The 18,039-nt window shown below is 39.4% G+C and overlaps 2 pseudogenes; both read left to right on the top strand.

Moving 5' to 3' along the window:
- The first annotated feature begins 13,848 nt into the window (after nt 1-13,848).
- On the top strand, nt 13,849-15,409 carry LOC147450349 (uncharacterized; annotated as a pseudogene).
- A 1,196-nt stretch (nt 15,410-16,605) lies between these two features.
- Nucleotides 16,606-17,540, top strand: LOC147450348 (uncharacterized; annotated as a pseudogene).
- Nucleotides 17,541-18,039: the final 499 nt, after the last annotated feature.

Raw genomic sequence — 18,039 nt, 5'->3', positions numbered from 1 at the left:
GCCATCTTGCAAAGCGATGTCATATTCTTTTATAGTTACACCATCTTTCTAAAGAACCCTCAGAATCTTTCTTGTACAGCATATTGATTTCCATGCATTTTTGTGTATGCATAAATAGGATGTTCCATCACTAGACATATGCATTAGACATCTTTTTGCTTCCACCTATGCACCTTGAGTGGACTACAACAGGAAAACCAATGTTCCATCATGCTACCCTCTCATATTTGCTGTCTTTTTAATTCAATATCTATCAGCAAATAATCCCTTATTGATATCTCCCATGCAAATAAGTACTCCAATAATGCACATATCCCAAAGAAACTTTTTTTCCTCTCAGTTGCTTCCCTTTAGTCATCCAGGTATTAGACCCTAATTTAGAAACTCATCATTCTACTTCCCTTGTACATACTTTTCATAAATAAACATCAGCCTCATCATTATGCTATTACAAGGGACAAATGCAACATCATCTCTCACATCAGACATATTCGGACCAATGAAGATGCTGCAGCAAAGTGAACCTCATCAACAAATTCAACAACCAATGAAGAAAATCAGCCCATCAACCACCAATCAAAAACCTTCCACAGCCTCCACCGACATTTTTCAACAGTGACCCAAGGACGGGCACTAAAATAGGAAGGGGGGAATGTTAACTGAGTCAATGTCAGTTAACAGAAGCTGCTAAAGACGAAAGACATACGAATGCACATCGAGGATGAATGCAAAGAAGAAGTAAAGATTGGAGTTACACGTTTTTCCAAAATGGTAACGTATTGTAAATTCGCGATTTATTTCAAGCCATTTTAATATTTTAATGTGTTATGGGCTCAATGGGAGTTCCAAGTTGTAAAGTATAGGTCACTTATTGTGCTTAGGTTGCAGATTCAGTAAGTGGTGAGTCCTAAAGACCTTGGGCGGCCGGACATTGCATATTTTTACCCTAGGTACATAAGGCAGTGTGTAAAAGAAATTAGGGTTCTCAAGTCATTTTGAGAGAACTCTTTGGTGAGAGCTCTTGAGGTGTGTGGATATGGAGTCCTTAAGCTTCTCCTTGCTCATGAGACTTAATTAACACTAATCAATGATTCATTCTCTCTCAGTATGCCTCTCTCTTACTTCTTATGATTGCCTATGATGCCTAGATTAACTAGATCTTAACTAATTAGTGGTTAATCTCTCTCTAATCTTGTGAGATTTTCCTCTTTTGCTTGTGTGTGCATGTAGGTTTGATTGGAGTGTGGTGCTCAATAGATCTATGTGTGTGCTTGCAATTAGTGTGTTGCATGATAGGATTAGTTTTGTGTGGGTCTTGCAATTGTAGTGTGTGTGATTGGGTTGATTAGAAGTGGATATGGAGATTGCTCTTCATTGCGGCTTTGCTCCTCCATAGGCCGAGAAGCTCACCTCCTAGAGTTAACCATTTGTGTTGCCATGATCAGCTCACTTATTGTCTGAGTGTTTCCATGCCCTATCCGGGTAGCTCATCCCTTTGGATTGATGATTTTGTTTGTCATTGGAGCTATTGCAACAATGGGACCCCCAACAGAGGAAGCATCGAAAAGTGCATGCGTGCTGACTTCGAAACAGGTGCCAATACGCTAGTACCAGTTGCGCATACAACTCAGAAGTTCCCCTAGGATAAAAACGATATCCTAAGTAGTATCCACAAACATACACATGTAGGAGGTACAGACTCCACGTACGTGGGGAAAACAGACTCATCACTGGCTAACCAATCATCATTACTCATCATCTGAAGTGGAAATATTCCAAGAAATCAGAGGTTTATTGAGACAACTGTCTTAAGGATGACCATTCATTCTTTTCTAAATCAACCAGCCTTATCCCAAACATTTCCTTCCTAATTTACAAACAAGTGCTCGTAGGTTTTTTGGAAGAAGTCTTCCGTTATGGCCAATTTTACTTTTCCTAATTCCTTATTCCCTCTTTCCGTATGCAATGTTAATAATTAAAGAAAACCTTAAATTAATTAAACTTAATTATAGCAAAGAATCACCTAGGACTGATCGGACATTTGTTGTGGCATCGGGCCCGTACACTCTCATCACTTGGTCTACTACTAGGCCCGGCTTCGTCGTCGTGTGATGCTCTAGTTCTTTTAGGAGCTCCGCCCTCATCATTAGATGTAGGATTTGCTTGGGTCCTTTTAGGTGCCATAACTTCTTATCCTCATAAAAAAAGACGTCTAATCATTAGGTAAATTATTTGGAAGCTAGACTTAACGTTTGTATTCAATCTTAACCCAATCAAGGTTAAATTTATAGTCTTAATTGGTAAATTCTTGACCTAGTAATTTATTATTTTCTATATAAAAATGATAACTTTTTCCAAAGATTTCCTAGGGGTTTTCTAAGCTCTCCTAATTTTCTTATATTTTTCTATATCTTTTTTCTAATTTTCCCATCGAATTTTAACATTGGAATCTATTTATTTTGAGTTTAATATTTATTATATTTATTTTATCTTAAAGATATCATTTCCTCCACTTTATATCACTGGTTTACACTTACTATAATTTTTTTAGAAACTTTTGACTGCAAAGTCTATTTATTTTAATTAATCTTTAGCTAAAAATAAGACTTCTAGTCAATTATAATTTCCTAAATTGATTAATTAACTATGGTATAATTATCACAAGTAGATTATGATATTTTTGATCTCTTGTAATTATCATTTAATTTTCTAACTTAATTATATAAATTTTTCCTTTCTTTTTCAGCTAGAAATAAATGTAGTTTGTCTAAGATAAATAGCTATTTTATTTTCTAATCTTAAAATAATTATCAAGGTATTTTTATCATGTAAACTAGCTCTGATAAATAGAATCTAATTAGCTAACATGATTTCTCTCTCTTTAATTTTCAGCTAGAATTAGTTTAATTTGACTAAGATAAATAACTATATTAATTTTTTAACCTTAAGATAATTATCATGCATTTTTTATTATATAAACTATCTCTGATAAATAGCACCTAATTATCTAACATGATTTACTAATTTCCCTCTTTACTTTTTAGCTGAAATTAGTCTAATTTGACTTAAATAAAAAGATATATTGATTTTCTAGCTTGAAAATAATTATCACGGCTTCTTTATCATGTAAATTAACTCTGATAAATAGCACCTAATTATCTATCATGATTTACTAATTTTCCCCTTTAATGTTTGGCTAGAATTAGTCTAATTTGGCTTAGATAAATAGCTATGTTAATTTTTTGAGCTTAAAATAATTATCATGGATTTTTTAATTATGTAAACTCGCTTTGATAAATAGCACCTATATATCAAACATGATTTATTGATTTCCCCCTTTAAGTTTTAGCTAAAAAGAGCTAATTTTAGCTTAATTAAATACTTAGATTATTATCTATTAATGAGTAATTTACCCCGTGTTCCTAATAGTATTTACTAATTATAATAATTAATGTAAGAATATTTGAGCTAGTTAAGTAGGTTTCTCATTAGTTTTTTGATATAAAATAACTAATTTCTGCCTAATTAATTACAGAACCTAATAGAAAAAAAGTGATAATTTTTCTAGCTTCTTGACAATCTAATCCAGCTTTGATAATTATCTTATACTAATATAAGTTTAAATAGTATAATTACCCTTATTTTAAGACCAAAAAGATTAATTTCAACCTAATATGGCTTAATAATTAATTAGATTAATATCTCTAATCTTAATCTAGGTAATCAACAGAATATTATGAATTAAGAGAGTAATTTAGATTGTAAATAAGTTTAATCTTCTTAATTAATTAAATTAATTAAGAAAATAGAGATAAATTAGCATAATTTATCTAATTAAAAAAGAATTAGGCTAATTACTGTGGATAATCAGCTAGAGTTTTTGCTCTCTAGTCATTTTTTAGTAGAGTTCTCTTTAGGTGAGAGAGAAATGACCAGGACACTGAGTGTGAGTTAGAATGAGAGACCTAGGGCCTTATTTATACTTTTTCTAGGCCTTCTGTACGTTCCCTGGCTAGAACAGATAGCTGCTTGCAGCTCAAGCAGCCCCCAAGCTCAAGAAGGTGCCATCTGCTGCTAATCCTATCCCTGATAGGTCCTGTAACCTCCTCCCACAGCCTATCTGACTTAAAAAATCAACCCTGCTAAATTTTTTTGTTATTTTTTGCTAATTTTATAAAAATCTGGGGAAAATATCTGGGAACCCTTAGTAAAAGTCCATGCTTCAATGATTATTGCAACCATCCAATTTTTTTTTAGCAATTTAATTTATATTGAACCTTCTGGTGGAACTAGAGGGTCACTTTTTCTCTAATTTTAATTATGAAAATTCCTAGCCCGGGGTTTGCTGTGCTTAAGATTCTAAAAATACCATTCCTTATTGCTTTTGAGATAGTGCTTTTACCTTATGGTAAGACCAATGCTTTATCCTTAAGCTTTGAGTTTATTCGTGGCTGCTAGGAAGGTGGAGACCTTACAATAAAAAGGACGAGTTTTAAACTGTAGCAAAGAAGAATGCTTTCAAGAATAACAAAGGCAAAAGGGCCACAAAGTCTAGAAACAAAAATAGCTTCAGTCCCCTTTTGGAGGAAGTGTTTGATCCTTATGATTATGACAAAGCTGACCATGCTTTTCAAGAAGAAGAACATTCCATGGAGCAGTAAGCTAATGAGTCAGAAAAGGTTCAAACCCTAGTCTCCAACACGGAAGGGGGTAATCAGCCAGCTGAGGACAGCAAAGCCCCTTTGAGTCCATTGGAAAAAACAAGAGGACTGTCTTCTGTTTCTTCCTTGGATGGGGAAGATGAAAATATTCCTAGCACCCTACTCAATCAATAATAGACCTCAGAAGATGCACTCTTTGAAGCACAACTGCAAGCTCAAGATAATTACAACAAGGCTCAACTCCTAGAGGACCTTGACAGTTCAATGGACATCTACATGACTCAAGCAGAGGAGTAAAGACTCCCTATATCTATACCCTCTTAGTAAAAAAGGAGCCTTTGAAGGATCAAGCAAGGATCTTAGTCTCTATGGATAAAACTTCTAAATTTAATAAAAATTGAAGTGTCCATTTGCTAAAGAGATCACACTGAACTGTAAAGGGATGACTCACCCCTCTAGAGCACAAGCCATAAAGAATTGGTTGGTTTCTTCTAATGTCAAACCTTATTTTATATGCATGCAGGAAATTAAAACAGAAGGCAACTCACTTCGCTCTAACTTGCAAAGACCGAGCTCAAATTACGAATGGATTACTACTAATAACAATCCAGGTAGAGGTGGGGCTGCTATTGGTATCTCAATAAAATAAAGCCATTTGGTGAGTAAAGTACAGTTGTCCACTAAAGGATATTGGGTTGCAGTAAATTTGGACAACCCATTCAATTACACAGTAGTTTCTGTATATGCTCCTAATTCTTTCTTTGAAAGGACTCAAATATGGAAAGAGATGTCTTTGCTCTGTAACCCTTGTGTTGTGATAGGAGACTTCAACATGGTTGAGGGTAGTTCTGATAGATGGAATCAACTAGGTCAAATAATTTCTAGATCAGAGAAAAGGGCTTGGGATCAGATAGCAAATAAGCTACAGTTGCTTGACATTTCCATAAACACAGGTTTCACTTGGAGCAATAAATATATGCTGAGTGTTATAGATCAGCCTAGCTTAACAGGGTTTACATGAACTCAGGGTTGTTATCAGATTTTTGGCTTGTTAATTGTAGCAAAAATGCATCTATGTTACTGTCAGATCATTCTCCTATTCTTTTTGAGTTACAAAAAGAAGAATGTATGTTTAAGTCCTGGCTGGCCTCACCTAGACCAGTCCCTCTTTCCCATTCAAGTTATAAAAGAGAAGGTCATGGACACATTTGTTACTCTTTCAATTCTATTGATTCCTCCTTCAAAGCTTGGGATGCTGCACTCAAAGATGTTTAAAGATTAATGAATGACTACAAGAGGAAGGCTAGAGAGATTTGAGTAAACAAAATAATGATGATACATAAGAAAAAATATGAGCTTGAGGCTTTTGTTGACCCTTCTAGTCCTCTTGACCCTGCCCTCATTGAACTGAAAACAAGACTTAGGGAGGAGGAGCTCCTTTTTGCTAAGACCTCTATCCTATGAACTAGGGAATTTTGAGCTAGAAAGCTAGATAGACCAGGTAAAAAAATGTTTTTTCTCTTTAAAAGGAAAAAGGTTAAGGACTTCATCCCTTACCTCAAAAAGAAAGATAGCTCTATGGATTGAGGCCATAAAGAAAACATGAAAGCTGTTAAAGAATATTTTTTTATATCTTTGAGGCCCCTCCTCTGAGAGGAGATGATCACACAAAATCTAGAGCAACTATTGCAAGAATAAGGAAACAAAGTGTTCCTGCTCAGATAGCTAAAGTGTTGGATCAGCCCTTATCTAAGGGGGAACTCAAGGATACTATATCTTCTTTAAAAAAAGGGAAATCTCTTGGATTGGATGGTTGCCTAATGAGTTCTTTCATGAATATAAGGATTTTCTGGCCCCATATCTCTTGGTCATATGGAAAGAGGCCCTTAGAATAATACATAAGAGGGGGGTGAAGGAGGACATAGGACCATTTCTTGTCTGACTTCTATTTACAAGATTTTTGCTCTCTCTGTAGCTAAAAGGATTAGCCCAATAATGCATATGATTATACTACCAAAGCAGAAAGGCTTCATCAGGGGTAGATTTATTTTGGATGCAATAATTTCCTTGTGGGAAGCTATGGACTATGCATAAGAAAGTGCGTAAGAATAATAAAATTTGATAAAGCATATGATAGAATAGAATGGGATTTTATATTCCAATCTTTGCATGACATTGGATTTGGGAAATTTTTCATAAAGTATGTACACATTTGTTTGGAAATTCCTTTGTCAAAATATATGTTAATGGGAATCTGGCTGACCCTTTCCTTCTAAGAAGACCTATCAGGCAAGGTTGTCCAATTGCCCCTCTATTATATGCTACATGTTTAGATGCTTTGGGCTAGTTAATACAAGATGCTATTAGTTGTGGCAGTTTACAGGGAATTTAAATACCAGGTGTAGCTAAAGATCTTGTACTCCAGCAGTTTGCAAATGATACCAATGCCATTTTGTTTAATAACAGTCAGTCACCTGACAAGTTTTGGGAATGTCTTAACATATTCTATTTGGCCAGTGGGTCTGCAATCAATCATACCAAAACTGGATATAAGCCTTCAGGTCCCACACCTCAAATAATTGTTGCAAAAAAATCTTCAGATTGCTAGGCATCCAATGGGCTTCAAGGTCACTTTCTCTCAGAGATGGGAGTGGGTGATGAACAAATTTAGACAAAAAGTTATCAAGTGGAAAACATACATGTCCTCCATCTCCTCAAGGGATTTTGTACTTAACCACTATATTTTACCCTCTCTAATATACTTTCTGTCATGTTGGTCTCCAGCCAAGTACCAACTCAAACAGGCCTTAACCTTGGCAAGTAATTTTCTTTGGGGAGGTAATGAAAACCACACAAGAATCCCCAAAGTCTCTTGGGATACATGTTGCTTTCCTAAAGACAAAGGTGGAGCGGGCCTTTAATTTGGAACTTCTGGCCATCAAAATGGCAGGCAAATGGATCATGAGGGCTGCAACCTCTCATGACTTTTGGGCCCTACTTCTCTTGAGAAAGTTAAAGAAATTCAAGCTGCAATCCTACAAGGCATGGTCCAATTTAGAATTAAGCTAATCTCACCTATCTTAGTTATTCGTATAGGCTCAAAGATGATGATCAATATGTGGAAGGCATGGAGCTCAAGCAAAGCTAGTTGAACCCCCAAGAAAAAATTCTTGGATAATATCTCATGTTTTTGGGATGATTCTCTTTGGTTTGGTCATTTTGCAGGTCTACTCAAAGAAGGCATGCCTAGGAGAGCTCACATGTGCTTCAAAGCTGGACTTAAAAGATGGAGGGATCTAATCTTAGGAGGTTAACCAAAAGAAGCTATTGTTTTGGAAGAAGAATACAATATCTCTCATAGGGATGCCACATTGTGCTTGGCCAGATTGGAAAAAATCTCCAAACACATTCCCTTAACACTAGGTTGGTAACCTAACAGGACATAAAAGTGTCCTTTCAGGGTTTTGAAAAAAACCTCCAAAACCATAGTAGATCCACTCATTTTGTAAAATCCTTTCATGAGGTTATAGTTCAAGGCCTACTACACATGGAAAAAATAAGAAACTTGTAAAATTTTTCATCTTTTGGTCACACCAAGCCTCCAAAGTTGATCGACTAGTACATTTTCATCAAAACAGTAATTTCTTACGTTTTGTTGCATAAAAATAAGATTAGGGAGTTTTGTAGGACTTGAGATAAATTCCCTAGTTAACTTCAATGGGTTGGTGATCAGAACATATGATTGCTTCTCACTCACTATTTTTTGTTTTGCCAAAATAAATAGGTACAAAAAAGTTGAATTTTTACCATTCTGCGAACCTATCATCAAAATTTCTATAGCCACGCTCAATACAAATAATATATGCATGCTTTCTTAGTTCCCTATTGTCCTTTAGGTTCATAAGGAGCCATGGATCATGTCAAAAGAATAACACATCTCTTACCAAGGGGAATCTTGGGGACAAAGATGAAGTGCTAAATACAACAAACATGAAAAAACTGGGTTCAACATTATGAGTTGTAGAATCCCATAGAAACTATTCAATATCTAGCCAAATTTGATCCTTATGACTAGATAAGGTTACTACCTACAAAATGCATGTAGTTGTCACAAGAAACTAACAATATTGAAAAAGCTATACTTGATACACTATAATGTTTCGTATTCTTCTATAATTGAAAAAATCAACCATCGTTGTCTACTATGCAAAATAGGGCATTAGGTGCCCCAAAACTCAAGGAACATTAGCTTTATGTTACAATATGTGACATAGAAAATCAAAACTGCATTTGGATATCATGAAAGCCACCAAAAAAATCATAGAAGAGCTAAAATTGGCTAAAAAACAAGATTTGACAATTTTTGTGATTTGGTCATAACTTACAACTTTAACATTTATTTCTCCCTAGAAGCATCAGGACATGTTGAGGACTACTAAAGATAGTTCTCTAGCATTATAGACCTCACAAACATGAATTCTGGAGTATTGTAGTTGCAAAAAGTTGAAAAAAGTCAAAAAGAGGACCCGTTTTTTCACACAGTTTAGATTGTGGAATGTTGTGCAAGGACAAGGTTAAAGATGAAATTGATATTCCAAATAAATGTCGAGTTTTTTTCAGCTCATGAGACAACTTTCTAAACAGATAGCACCTCAAAATCCATTTTGAAACTCTTCACATAATTCAAGGAAAATGGTCACTTAACAGGACATAAAAGTGTCCCATTACCAACCTAGTGTTAAAGGTAAACTTCCTTGCTCGTCAATTGGGACTCTTAGCCTCAAAAATTTACAACCAATATAAAGACCAGGGAGGAGTAGAAGAGGAGCTCAAGAAGAAAATTAACAAGAAATGGAAACTTTCTTGGAGCAATAAACAATGGACTTATAGATTTAAATGTATCTAAGCGTATCAACTGCCAACAAGCATAGAACCCTCTTGTGGCTTCTCATTAACCAGAGCATATGGAGTGGAATAAAAGCAGCAAGAGCAGGAGTAAGCAATGGCAAGACTTGTTGCAGATCTGGGAAATGTATAGAAGACTCGACACATTTATTTTTTAAATGTAAAAAAAATTAAATTATCCTTACATATGTACAATAGGTGACTGCTCAAGTCAATTTGAAACCCCTCAACTTCAAAGATCTTTTCTAGGAGTTTGTAGAGGTCTCGATGTACCTTTATGGAATATGTAGCGGGGAAGTATCTTCTGGTATATATGGTTGGACGGAATGCAAAGGTCTTTGGTCAAGCTTCTACCTCTTCCCCTTTAAATTTCTCAAACATGACATGAGTGTCACAGCCCATAAGCTATGAAAATGTATAAGACATGCCCCTCTTGATTCTCAATTTGTCACTACTCTGCAAAGTGTTATTCATTGGTAATAGTGGACATCATGTATTCCTAAATTCTATTCAGATGTTAGGCTACGTATGAGAGATTCCCTGTAATGTGGACAAGTTTGGGGCCAACCCTCCCCCTTTTTGAGGGTTCTTTGTAATTTTCTTTTAATTTTTCTCTTAATACAGTTCTACCTCTTAAAAAACAAAAGTCTATTAATTGCATAGCTATTTAAAGCCTAGGTCCTATAGTCTTTAGAGCCCATCTAGTACGAGGACCAAGCTGGCCGGAGTCGTGGAGGAGAGTCTACACTCTAGACTCTACAGTCAACACTCTGCATCACACACACACACACACACACACACACACACACACACACAGATTGTCCGTTGGGTGAGAGTCTCCACACTATTTGGCACGACATTATAACCTAGACAACAAATTTAATCTTCTATTGGCATTCTTTGTCTTTTATCTCTCTCTCTCTCTCTCTCTCTCTCTCTCTCTTTCTCTCTCTCTCTCTTTGTTCACAATGTAAATTACCTCACATTCTCTAATCATGTCCAATCCTTGCACACCTCGGTCTAGAGGTGCACGGAGATCAGAACCACTGGGTTATAATCTCGTCTTTATTGTTCAATGCCTATATTTGTGGGTACAAGAAATCTACACACCCACGTCTACATGATAGTGCATGTAGTGAACAAAACCCCTTTGTCTCTTCTCTAGTTGTAGCATTTCACAGCATCTTAACATCTTTTCACAGTAGATCTTTCACCGTTCGTGTAACTCTAAATTTTTTACTGTAATCTCGAAGGTAGACTCTAATATAAAAACTCAATCCAAAATCTAATCTTAAATCTAACCTAATTGAACATGTGGTGATTCGCTCCATTGAAGGGTAAAAGACATACCAATGGGGCTACTAGCTGCGTGGATGTGAATGGGCCTCACATATACAAATACTTCAATGCAAGAGTTTAATAATCTCACCTCTCCACTCCGTCGATCCATGACACCCTCCTCTCTTTCAAGCAGGTCAGGTCTGGCATCTGTGCATCTGACCTCCGAAGCTTCATGTAGTCGCGCATGCGTCTCCTGATCCAAGCATTGTCAAACGTATTCTCAAGAGAGGGAACTGAAAACTCCCGATGCAGCGTAGCAATAACATAATCCTTGGAGGCTTTATCTTGAGCCCTCCAAGAGACCATGCAGACTATAGTGTGTCCAAAAACCTGTCTACACAACTGTCCTATGCGGCCCATCACGTGCTTCCCCTCAGGGGTCATAATGATCTCATCGGACATACAATTGATGAGGTAGGCATATCCCTTTGGCATGTCCCTCCTGTGAACTATAGCAATTTAAATGCATTGGTAACATACTCCCCTCCATTGTTTGAGTGAAGTGTTTGTACATGTAGATCATGCTGGCGCACTACTAAGCTGCAATACTCCTTGAAACTCGAAAGAACCTGTGACTTTTGCTTCAAGAAATATACTGTTGTGTACCTGCTGAAGTCATCAATAAATGTTAAAAAGTACACTGAACCTGTATGTTAGGTTGTCTCCATGGGTCGACATAAATCACTATGGACCAATTGATCCAGCTAAGAAGATCGCGTCTGAGATCGGGGGAAGGACTTGTGACTAGGTTTACCCAAGAGACAGCCTTCACAGAGATCAATAGTTGATCGACAGGTTTGGTAGTAGGCCTGAGAAAAGGTTATTCTTGGCTATGCGGTGGAGTGTGGGTCCATTGATATGTCCAAGCCTGTAATGCCACATGAGAGTAGATGCTACTTTGGTTAAGTGTAAGGAGACAGTTGAAGTCGAAGCTACCACAGCATCACGGCTAGATTGGGTGATTGGAATCGGATGCAAGCGATTCTTTTGAGGGAGCTTGAGGATTTCAACTTTTCCATTGGGGAGTTTGAAGTGGATGACACAGGAGTTATGGAAAAACTCAATGGAAGACCCTGTAGCTGTGGCTTCAGATAACTGAAAGGATGTTGTGGCTGAGGCCAGGTATATGGTAGATGTTGCGAATGATGACAAGAGTTCCACTGGGTAAGGTGACATGGAGATTGCCAATCCCCAATGCATTGAGGTTGTGATTGTCTCCAAGGTAGACTTGAACCTGGCATGCGAGGTCCTTGTAGTCGCAAAGAAGATGACTATGCGGCGTCATGTGGTGAGTTCCTCCAGTGTCAAGTAGCCACTCTGTTGCAGAAACTGAAGAAGCCAGAAAACCAACAGAGTTAATTTGTGAAGTAAAAAGTTGGAGGGTTTCCATATCATACTGGCTCAGGGCAGGGACTTCAATGTTCTGTAGCTGTGGTCGAGGACGACGGTCATTCCATTGTTGTTCGCGTTGCTTGGTTCGGCATTCATGAACAAGATGGCCATGGTGGCCACAATGGCTACAGATTTTGACAGCAGAGGGGTTAGTTGTGTTTCTGGAATTGTTGAAGCGACGAACGGGCTTTCTTCTGAAGTTTGATTGAAGCTGCACAAATTGTGTGGTGGGTACACTCGAATTGCCTCGCATGGCATCTCCTTAAAAGATGCGAGAGATGAGGGTTTCAATAGTGAGGCCTATTACTGAAGCTTGAGTAGTGATGAATGGGCACCAAGATGACGGCAATGCAGCAAGGAGTAGCATGGCCTGAAGGCTGTCATCTAATTGAAGGCCAAAAAGGAGGGCATTGTCCAAGAATGTGCGCCAATCATCAAGAAACTTGGAGATATCCTGCTGCTCAGCAAGCACAACAAGAAGAAGTTTCTTGAGTGTCGTGACACGAGTGATGAGGTCCTCGTGATGGTAGGCAGCACGTAGGAAGTTCCAAATCTCGACTGCAGATTGGCAATGACTGACCATTTGGACGTGACGATCAGCCAGGTGCAACATGAGTTCAGCCTGGGATTGCAAATCCTTGGCTGTCCAATCGGCACTATAATTTGCAGCGGGTTTGGGAGTAGCTCCGCTAATAATATCCCAGAGATCTGCTCGTTTGAGGTAATTGGGTGGCCCATGTGAGGTAATTGGGGCATGTAAGCTTATCTAGGTGATAGCTCCTCACTGTGGAGGGAATGAGGGAGGCAAGGGCTTGCGCTTGCTGAGAAATACCATGTTGAGAAACAGGCACGCACACACAGAGCGACTCGTGAGAGAGGCAAGAATGAGAATCATATTATGCTTGCCAAGGGCAGTTTAAATTGTACATCAGAGTGGTGGTTGCCCATTAGTGTCAAGGGGAAACTGAATGTCCAGGGAGGTTCCTTGGAGACTAAAGTAGGGCGGCTTAATTTATTAACTTATTGTGCCACAACAATGAGGCTCTTTGCCATAGCAAGGTATGCGTAGGAGACTGCATGGTAGGATTTCGCACAGGGAAGCCAGGATTGCCTGCTCTGTGATGATACCATGTGAGAAGGAGGAAGGCTCACTTAGAGAGAGAGAGAGAGAGAGAGAGAGAGAGCACGCAAAGGCGTGGGCGAGTATACGAGAATGGGGTGATTGTATTAGATACCGAGAGATCTATTATATAGAGTTGCATGATAGTTACGAGGGAGTTATGAGCCCCCTGGATATCTTGGGATGCGGGGCGTTGTGCCTACTAATGAGAGGTTCTTCTATTTATTCATTTGTCCCAAGATTCATTAGAATCCAACCTTACCTTCATAACCCTCAATAGAGGGTCGCCCGTTATGAGCCCCCTAGATATTTTGGGATGCGGGCCGTTGTGCTACTAATGGGAGGTTCTTCTATTTATTCATTTGTCCCAAGATTCCATAGAATCCAACCTTACCTTCGTAACCCTCAATAGAGGGTGGCCCTCTAAAAATGCGGATGGAGAGTCGAAGACGGGCTTGCAAGAACGATGACGATTTGTGAACTGCTGTAGGCCACAACCACAGTGGCGTTCAGCTGTCAAAACCATGCATATTAAGTTTTTAAAAAATCTCTATAGCCACGCAGGCTTGCAGATCTTCTGCAGCTGCGCCACTTCTGCAGCTCAACCTCTATGCGCCTCCTCTGCGTCTGCTCATCACCCTTAGCTTTTGTGTGGCCCCTGTCCCTCTGTCCGCCAGCTCGCTCACACACCCTGACTGCCGGCCGTGTCGCTCGACAAAGTACGTCCTCGTCCTCAACAAAGTACCCTGGTCCGTATGTGTTTTGATTCCTTCTAGTTTTTTATTTGATTTCATTGGGTACCCCCTACTAGGATGCTGAGTAGGATGGATGATGTGGATTATTATTCCCACAGTTCCACCTATTTTCAATATAGTCCACTGCAACAGCGATGATGATGAGATTCTGCGCCATGAAGAAGGTGAGAGGAGTGGTAAAGAAGCTAAGAAGAGCAGGTTTGTGCAACGATTTGTAGCTGTGACTGTGGCAATGGCATTGCGGAGTGGCATCACTCACGCGATGGCTGAAACTATAATGGCACACATCCTACCAGCCCTTGATGCTTGCCACAACTTGGCCATGGCACAAGCGCTGGAGTTGCTGCTTTCCTCTCCAGTGCTGGCCGAGGAGCTTTGTCTGATTGAGGATGACTATGATCCTGGCTTTTTCTTTTATACAACCACGCACCAATTTTTTTGAAAGGGCACTCTCAATGTCATGATCTAGACGTTGTACTGGATTGCGGACACTGCGCATGGTCCGAACTCGAGTCCTTGAAGACGAGCTGAGGGATCTGTGTGCAGCCCTGTCGGAATCCCACTTGCGGATGCTGCATTTAGATGGTGAATGTCTGGGTGAAGTGGAGGAGAGGTTGAGCAGGGTAATTGAGAGTTCTGGCTGCAACTTGGAGATTTTGCACGTCAATTTCCACTCTGATGTCGAGCTGGAGAGGCTCAGCGATGCAAATTGCAAGATCTGGTGCTCGGGCTCAGAGATCTGAATACCAAAGACAATCCCAAGTGTTCGGATATCATGCTCTGAGAAATGAGAAGAGCCGCCTGCGCATGCTTCGTCTTTATAATTGTGAGTTCATTCCAAGGGAAGCAATGGGAAGCCCCATGACCTGCAAGCTGGAAGCCCTTGTAATTGCTAGCTATAAATATTTTCACTGCACTGTTGATGGGTTGCCAGGGCTGCTCCGAGAAGCGAGCTCCAAGGTTCGGTATCTTAAAATAGAGCCACTTCGCCTGTCCAGGGAGTCTGTAGAGGCACTCCAGCATAGCAAAAGTTTAAGGCGAAATACGTCAGCGCGTCCCCTCGGAGTGCAAGTTGCCAACTTGAGAGCTTTGAGTGTGAGCAGGAGTTGGTGGAAGACAGCGATGCAGAATTGTTGATCACTGCCAGCTTGCAAAAGAACTACCAGAGCCGCCTCAGCTCCCTGCGACTAAATTAGGTGCTGAATGATCAGGCACTGAATGTCGGCTTCTTCTAAATATCGGACTCTAAGGGGATGTGCCACACCCCAGAGTCTGCCACATGTATCTCTCAACAACCCGTCAAGCCGGTTCCCGGTAAAATTCCATGCCTTAGAAATTTTTGAAGGCAGGGTAGGGGGGGTGCTCAAACCAAAATGTGAATAAACTCCTAAGGGTTTGAACCCAGGTACACACGATCAGAAACGCATGCTCAACCACTAAGTCAAGCCGTCACAGTGCTATGCTGATGTCTCCATAGTACATTCCTTGTGCAAAAAGGTTAGGGATTCAATCAGACAAAAGCAAGAACGAATTATGGCACTTATGTGAGCGCAACACTCAGATCGAGAAACGGGTCGTAACCATCGAGGAGCTCACAGAGAAAGGTACTATCAGGTAACGATGATAGCAAAGCTACAAGGATTAGCTCTGTGATGTTCACAATGGCGATATGGGGGAGTCCCTCTACTTTGGTGTGGACTACAAGAATGACGCGATTTTGGTCAACATTGCAACTTTGAACATGCAATGGTTTGTGCAAGAGTTGGTAGGTATCTTTATACAGGTTTTCAAAGATGATAATTGGTAGTGGAATAAAAGAAAACACAAACAATGGCAAATCCAGAGGCAACACAAAGTTAGTATGATCCTTATTGTGCCCTTGATAGAGAAGATGTGTTCTACGGATCAAGTCAGCTAAGTGCTACCGTTTGACGACAATTGGAATGGTACTTGGTCAAGAACACACCCAAAAAAAATCGTAGTGCCTGCTTTATGCAAAATGAGTTTTGTGGAACTGATTGGGGTTCCGATGGATACATTTGCTAGGGAAGGAGAATGGCATGCAAAGATCAAGTATGCACATTGCTACTAGCAGGTATGATTTTCTTTCATCTCTTGATTAGTTGAGAGCAATATTGCGAGCTGACATCAAAGCATGCGTCTTGTATAATCTAATGACTTGTAGAGATTTCAAAACATAAGAAACTTTCAAGTGTGTTTTTATGCTTCTATAGTTAATGCACCTAATTGATGAAAGTTTGTAGGCATGTTGAACGTGATTTAGGTGAGCCTCAGACAGTTGTGCAAGAACCCAAGCTTTAAACTTGGAAAGGGTTGGGTGTGTTTCGAAGAGAATAGTGTTTGGGTTGTTGTTAGAGCTGGAGGCGACACAAACCATTGGGTTGACAGGCAATGGGTGGATATTATGGTGATGACACTTGAGGAAAGCAAGAAGTGCTTGCTTGCCGAAGAGATGGTCAACAAGTTTAAAATCTATGTGGCTGAAGAATGTCAATCATCTCTCAAACTCGTTGAGCGTGTTCTCAACCCCACATACATCAAGTCCAGAGTGCAAGAGAACATCATACAAGATGTAGCGACAACGGTTGTGCCATTAGAAGTGAGAAAGGTATGTGGGGTTGAGCGTGTTCTCAACCCCACATACATCAAGTCCAGAGTGCAAGAGAACATCATACAAGATGTAGCGACAACGGTTGTGCCATTAGAAGTGAGAAAGGTTTGTGCTACACTCATACATGGGACATGCACATAAGGAATGAAGTGTCTGAGCTTCTTATGCTCGGAGAATTGCAAGGCCATGTGAAGAACTGGGAGAGAAGCATTAGGAACAATTACAACAAATCAGTAGTCCCGATTTACAACGCCACAAAAGTAGAGTCATGGAAGGATTTTTTTCAAGGGCACAACAATCTAGCTTCAACAACAATCAATCCAAAGCTCATGAAGATTCTTATCTACATGATCCATCAACTCCAGAACATTGATCAACAGTTGGTAGGCATTGCGACTAGCATTAATGACTTAAAAGCTATTGCAAGGCATACACAAGAAGCTATGGATTTATATGGATAGAAAGTTTTAGTTCATTGCTCAAAGATGTTGGACAAGATTAATGTTTCTTGCCCTCGTTTCCCATAGTTCACTAATATGAACAACAAGATAGCAAAACACTACTTGGTAGTGGCAACACGAGTGAAGTTGTACTATTGTTGTGAGTCTTCAAAGGGCATTTATCAAATGGAATATGGTAGAGACGGGGCTTGTGCTAGAGCTAGCACATGGTTGTTTTACAAAGTATTTTCACGTCATAATTCTTGCACTCACAGGGATTTATTTCACTATTGAAGATTGGCGATACATCTAATTCAAGGAACGACGACTCTCCTTTTTCTTCTATTATGTGCTTCCTCATTTGTAGGTGATCGCTTTGATGATGTTCGCTTAATTAAAGTGATCACCCTCTCAACCATGCACTTTGTAGATATTTCTTGTATATTCTATTTGTATTAGTCAAGTTACTCTCTCTCTCTCTCTCTCTCTCTCTCTCTCTCTCTCTCTGTCTCTCTTTCCAAACTTTCAACAGAGTTGCAGAGAAGATGAGCAAGCAAATTGGAACTAACCGTACAAGGAAAGTGAAAGCAATATGCATACCTTATCTCATTTTCGTGAAGATTTGGAGCTTCTGCTTGTCGGCGATTGCTTCCAATCACTGAGGTCTTAGAAATCCGTGATTGACTCAAATCTCTTCAATTAATGAGCCAAATCTGCCCAATTTGCACATGCTTGTTGTAGGACTATACATGGTTTTGTCCGACCATTGGTGTTTCAAATGATGATGCGTATT

Source organism: Adiantum capillus-veneris, chromosome 9 (genome assembly GCF_014529385.1).
Source record: "Adiantum capillus-veneris isolate H3 chromosome 9, ASM1452938v2, whole genome shotgun sequence".
Taxonomy (NCBI): domain Eukaryota; kingdom Viridiplantae; phylum Streptophyta; class Polypodiopsida; order Polypodiales; family Pteridaceae; genus Adiantum; species Adiantum capillus-veneris.
The sequence above is the reverse complement of the archived record's forward strand: the minus strand, read 5'-3'. Positions and strand labels throughout refer to the sequence as shown.